A 6854-nucleotide genomic window follows, 5' to 3' on the forward strand; every position below is an offset into this window, starting at 1 on the left:
CTTTAGAGGGGTCAGCAGACAGCCAAGGTTTCAGTTCCAGCAGGATGTGGAGGGAACATCCCGAGGAGAGGCTCAAGGCCACTGGGATTTAGCCCATCACAGACGGGAAGTTCTAACCTTAATCCAACCTGAACACTAATTTAACCCTCACCCTCACCCTAACCTGCTGGTAAGGTCCAGCTGTTGTCGTGGAAAGTGTTCCTTCTAGATCAGCTGGTGTTGGCAGCAGCAAGGAAAGTAGCAGCAGCTGGCTGCAATGAGCTGTGTAGCCCTTTGCCATTGGGGCACTGGGAGTGGTTTTCATTGTGTCTTCTGGAAGCTCTCCAAGATTGGGCCTGAGAGCCTGGTTGGAGGGTCACAGGGCTGAGCTCCTCCTGCAAGTGTGGCATGCACGGTTCTGGTGTTTAGTATCCTCAACCAGAGACTAGCCATATCTCCCACAATATTGCCATGCTGCTGCTATCTTGCATATAATTTGCATGAGGTTTGTTGCATTTTGAAAGACGGCCAAGGGAAAAGCTGACTGACTAATCAGCCAGATTTCCCAGGACAGTAGTACCTTGGTGGGAGTCCCTGCTATCTATTCCTTAGCTTTGCGGATCCAGAAATTCAACGTTGTCAGTGTACCCTGCAATAAGCTGATTCCGGGGGCTGACTCTTGATAACTACTGGGCACTCCTTCTCAGTCTCCGTTGCTCGTTCTTCTTCATCTCCACAGCCTCTAAATATTGGAGTGCTTCAGGCTCAGTCCTTGAGCCTCTTCTCTGTTTAAACTGATTTCCACGGTGATCTCATCTAGTCTTGTGGCTTTAAATACCATCTATGTCCTGATGACTCTCAAATATGTATCTACAGCTTGTAATCCTCCCCTGAACTCCAGATTCTCATACCCAGGTTCCTCCTTAATAGCTCCACTTGGACATCTAATGGGCATCTCAAGCCTAATGTGTCTCAAACCAAACCCCTGGTTTTCCCCATCAAAGCTGCCCCTCCCCTTGTCTTCCCCATGTCAGTAAATGAAACTTTTTTTTTTTTGGTAACTCAGGCCAAAAATCTTGTAGTTGTGCCTGGCACTCATTTTTCCCTTTAAAATTTATTCTCTCTCCCTTACATTATTGGAATTTCCTCCTAACAGGCCGTTCTATTCCCACCACTGCCCCCTTCTCTGCTTTCTTTTTCTCTATAGAATTTATCACTATCTGACATACTATGTGTTTTCCCTAAAAACCTGTCTTCCTTTAGCCCACTAGAATGTAAACTCCATGAGGGCAGGGGTTTTGTCTATTTTGTATACTTCTATATTTCTGGCTCTTAGAACGGTGCCATGACGCATAGGCTAGTAGGCACTCACTAAATATTTGTTTAATATATGAATGAATGAATGAACCGAGTCATATGACACTGATATATGCATCAGAATGTTTCTTAATTGACTGCGAGAAGTCGGACTGCTAAGCAGACCTGAATACTCACATTAGATATTCAAGGCACCCTCTTCCCTTTAGGGGAGTATTAATGGGCTATCATACTAGAATGAGAAGTTAGGGGAATATTAGGATAGATACCCTTTACAGGTAAATGTGATCAACCCATCTTCGTTGTAGGAATATGCCTTCCTATAAGACCATAATATTCATGGAAGCTGCTTTGGAATCACCCCTGCATTGGGCTCTTTGGCTCTCTTTTTTCTGCTTTTCATGTAAAAGAAACAAGGATAGCTTCTAAATTTTTGACTTGAGTAAATGGGTGGATGGTGATGCAATTAACAGAGATACGGAAGGACATCATGAGAATAATTTAGACTAGAAGTGACGTATAAGGATAAAGTATGAAAGGTGTTAAAACTGTGGTAAATCCAACTTGAGGCCTTGTTTCAAGTATTCAAGCTGTTACACCAAAAGCAAAGTTCTATCGTGGAAGAGATTGTACACCAATATCCATGTGCTCGTCTGTATTTCCCCTTGGCTTTCCTTTTAGCCAAGTTGGGTCATGTGGTTTTGTTCTGGCCAATGGAATGTGGATGGGATTGATAACTGCCACTTCCAGGCCTGGCCCATCCAATAGCCTTCATAATTTTTCATGCTGAAACTCTCTGCTGTTGCCGCAGCTAGAAGCAAAGGACTTGAGATGGCAGAGCACAATGCAAGGAACCTGGATCCCTGAGTTCATCACTTAGAGGAGACCTATCTAGGAGAGTTGTTTGACAGGAACCATCTCATAGGACTTTGTGTGAGTGAGAAATAAATCTTTGTGTTAAGTCAGTGAAATTTCAGGGTTGGTTTGTTACCACAGCAGAGTCAAATCTACCCTGACTAACACATCTATCTACACACTGTTATCCACAGGAAACCTCTCTCTACCTGAGCTACACATGGAGATTCAAGAGAAGCACTTAATGCTTGTCAGTTATGTTAAGGATTTTCTTCCTCAGCTTTATAAAGAGATGGGCAGTGACTATAAATGACTACTTTTGCTCAAGAAAGTCACTGACTTTCATAAGGAAAAGTCATCACTTGACTATTTGAGTTTCAAGAAAAATCTGAGGCTTCCCTGGCGGTGCAGTGGTTGAGAGTCCGCCTGCCGATGCAGGGGACACGGGTTCGTGCCCCGGTCTGGGAAGATCCCACGTGCCACGGAGCGGCTGGGCCCGTGAGCCATGGCCGCTGAGCCTGTGCGTCCGGAGCCTGTGCTCCGCAACGGGAGAGGCCACAACAGTGAGTGGCCTGCATACCGCCAAAAAAAAAAAAAAAAAAGAAAAATCTGTGTCTTTCTGGGGAGAAAACCTTCAATTTGAATGATCATAAGCATAGCTAGGATTGACTTTGAACAACCCAAATTTATGCTTTTATGACAAGCTTCATCATTGTAGTACCATGCAAGAGAAACTGAATGCAATGATTGCAAAAACTGTAGCTGTAGCACATATGCTTTGATGGAGATTGTGAGTTTGGGGTATTAAATGATTTTCATTGTCTAGATTACCTAGTTGTGAATTCAACTGAAGAACTTGCTGAAAACATTTTCATCATAATGAAGAGACCCTTGAAATGCTTGATTAAGTGTCTTCTGCAGAATTTCTCAAAGTGTATGCCAGTGGTGAATGGCTAATTGTGCTAATTTGGATCCTCCAGGAAGCAGATGCTAATATGGAGTTAAGAATACAAGATGTTGGGCTTCCCTGGTGGCGCAGTGGTTGAGAGTCCGCCTGCCGATGCAGGGGACACGGGTTCGTGCCCCGGTCCGGGAAGATCCCACATGCCGCGGAGCGGCTGGGCCCGTGAGCCATGGCCGCTGAGCCTGCGCGTCCGGGGCCTGTCTCCGCAGCGGGAGAGGCCACAACAGTGAGAGGCCCACGTACCGCAAAAAAAAAAAAAAAAAAAAAGAATACAAGATGTTGACTGGGGATAATGCCTGTGAAAGCTAAAAGGGCAGGGAGCAAGAAGTCTGGGCAAGGAAAACCCTTAGACCATAATGCAGATCTGACACATGTGAAGGTGTTGGGGGAGGAAGGGGAATTGGGCAGAGATGACTTAGGCTGCAAGGCAGATGTGACAAAGTCTTGATCAACCCAATGGAGAGTTCTGGAGGAAAGACGGCCTGTTAGAAGAGTCCAAAGTTGGACAGAAATGGCCAGGCCCTAGTATTGCCGCCATGCTCCGTCATTGGCTATAATCTTCCAAGGGAAAGCATGGTCTTGTTGAGAATGCTGCAGCTGACCTTGGAAGGTGCTGCAGCTGGAGGCTGTCAGCTAACTTCACTCCTTACAGATATATGGCACATTCTTTCTTGAAGAGTGATCTAAGCCGTGCACCTCCATGCCTGCCCAGTTTTCCCTTTGTGTTGCCTGGATTTTCTTCTCCAAAACTGCACAATTTTCCTGTGAGCCTCTCTTTCTATGGGAAACATAGTAGAGGAGGTTAATGGGAAGAATTACACCTTGCTGCAGTTGGTCTCAGGGCTTCCACTGGTTGTCATCTTCTCCCTTCTCCACTATCCACTCTATAGTCATATTGATTTTCTGTCTGCTTGATCTGTCAATTACTGGCAAAAGGGTGTTGAAGCCCCCAATTCTGATAGTGGGTATATCCATTTCTCCTTTCAGTTTTGTCAGTTTTTGCCTCACCTATTTTGGTGCTCTGTTGTTAGGTGCATATACATTTAGGATTGTTATCTCTTCTTGAGAATTGGCCACTTTATCATCATGTAATGCTCCTCTTCATGCTTGATAGTATTCCTTGTTCTGAAAGCTACTTTGATAGAAATGTAGCAACTTCAGCTTTCTTTTGGCTAGTGTTTTCCTGGTATATTTGTGTCTATTCTTTTTATTTTATTTTATTATTTATTTATTTTTTAAAATTTTATTTTATTTTATTTGTTTATTATTTTTGGCTGCGTTGGGTCTTTGTTGCTGTACGCAGGCTTTCTCTAGTTGCGATGAGCGGGGGCTACTCTTCTTTGGGGTGCGTGGGCTTCTCATTGCGGTGTCTTCTCTTGTTGTGGAGCACGGGCTCTAGGCACGCGGGCTTCAGTAGTCGTGGCTCACAGGCTCTAGAGTGCAGGCTCAGCAGTTGTGGCACACGGGCTTAGTTGCTCCATGGCATGTGAGTTCTTCCCGGACCAGGCTTGAACCTGTGTTCCCTGCATTGGCAGGCGGATTCTTAACCACTGCGCCACCAGGGAAGTTCCTATCCTTTTTATTTTTGACCTACCTGTCTTTATATTTAAAGTGGGTTCCTTATAGACAACATATAGCGGGTCTTGTTTTTTTATCCACTCCAACAATTTCTGTCTTTTAATTGGTGCAGTTAGACCATTCACATTTAAAGTGATTATTGATATAGTTAGATTAATATCTACCACCTTTGTCAGTGTTTTCTATTTGTTGCATTTGTTCTCTGTTTCCTCACCACCCTCTTTTTCTGTCTTCTATGATTTTAATTGAGCTTTTTATATGATTCCATTTTATTTCCTCTCTTAGTATGCCAATTCTTTTCTTTTCTTTTTGTGTTTCTTTATCTATTTTTCCTGTTAGTGTACCAATTATAATTGTTGCCCTAGAGTTTATAATATACATTTTAAAAAACTTACTCTTTTTTAAAAACATATTTACTTATTTATTTGGCAGTGCTGGGTCTTAGTTGTGGCACGCGGGATCTTCGTTGCTGCATGTGGGATCTTTGCTGTGGCATGCGGGATCTTTAGTTGCAGCATGCAGGATCTTTAGTTGTGGCATGTGGGATCTAGTTCCCTGACCAGGAGTTGAACCTGGGCCCCCTGCATTGGGAGTGCAGGGTCTTAACCTCTGGACCACCAGGGAATTCCCTATAATATACATTTTTAACTAATCTAAGTCTGCCTTCAAATAATACCATACTGCTTCATGTGTAGTACAAGTTCCTTATAACAGAGTATTTTTGATTCCTACCTCCCATCCCTCTGGCCTCCAGAGTGCACTGCTAGCAGCTTATAGTTCAGTGGGACTCTTGCTGTGCCCCTGGTAAGAGTGTGCCCTCTTTGAGGACAAGTACCTCTTACACTGCAGAGCTCAAAATTAAGGGGACTGAAAGTACAATGTCTCCCTACTAGTAAGTTATTGGGAATGACTGTGTATGTGGTGACTTCTGCTTCCACTCCTTGGCTGCACCCATGTACTTCTCCTCTGGGGGAGATGGTGCTATACAGAGGTCTCTGATTAGCATTTACTTTGTATCCTGGAGGATGGTACCACATCCTTGCAGAGTACTGCTTCTGAGCTGGTGCTTCAGCTGCACCCTCAGCAGGCCATTCCATTGCTTTATCAGGTCAGCTACTTCTGAATGGTGTGGAAGGTAACATGCCAGGGGTCCTGTGGTCACAAGCACACTCCCACACTTCCTTTGAAGCAAGTCCCTGGTCAGCTGCTATGCTGTGTCAGATTCCATGGTGTGCACAGTCAGGCACTCCTTAGGTCCCTGGATACTGTGGTGCTGGCTGAGTTTCTGTGGGCAGGAAAGTCAAAACCACACCCAGAATAAATGTCCATTTCCATGAGAGTGAATTTCTGGTCCTTCCTGGACGAAAGAGGCCCTGTCATCCCTATTGCTAGTTATGAGACCAGTCCCGTGTTTGCCCCTCCTACTGTCCGCCCTGGCCTGCAGAGGAGAGCCACATGAACTTCTCAGTGATGCTGGCGCCCTCTCACCAGCACATTCCTCATGGCCTTGGTGAACGGTGTGTTCCCTGAGCCCTCATGTGCAACATAATCCTCCAGTGGATCTTCTGGCCTCACATAACATATCCACTCCCAGGGTCCACTGAGCCTTCTAAGCCACTGTCTGTCATGGCAGTTCAGGCATTTCTACCCAAAGTTAATATCAACCAACATGTTTTCCATGCTTCTAGGATCCAACCTTCTAAGTGTGTTAGTATCGTTATACAGGGTCCTTGCCAGGGTGTTAAATCCTGTATCCCAGGAGAATACACCTATATTTACAAACTATCTTTCATCCAAATTTGTGTTCTACCTCCCTATTTATTACCTGGAACCCCTTCCTAGAGAGACACTTTAGATCTCTGGGTATTCAATGTCTAGCAGTCCTCTAAATGTCTCCCCTTTCCCCAGCATACACTCACCTAAGTAAATGGCCGTAGATCCCTTTAGGGAAGGACTGGAACTATTATTATGGTCTGTAATTACCATGGTGATGCAGTGTCCTTCCTCCTGGGGACCTAGCCACTTCTTCAGTCAGTGGGTTCTGGGTCTGAAAACTGACTCAGGTCCAGGAACTGGGCAGAGCATCATGGCTTTTCTGGGGGGTGTTAACCCTCAGCCTCTTTTCTATTGCTGCTTTTTTTTTTTTTTTTTTTTTTGCGGT

This window comes from Pseudorca crassidens, chromosome X (assembly GCF_039906515.1).
Source record: "Pseudorca crassidens isolate mPseCra1 chromosome X, mPseCra1.hap1, whole genome shotgun sequence".
Taxonomy (NCBI): Eukaryota; Metazoa; Chordata; class Mammalia; order Artiodactyla; family Delphinidae; genus Pseudorca; species Pseudorca crassidens.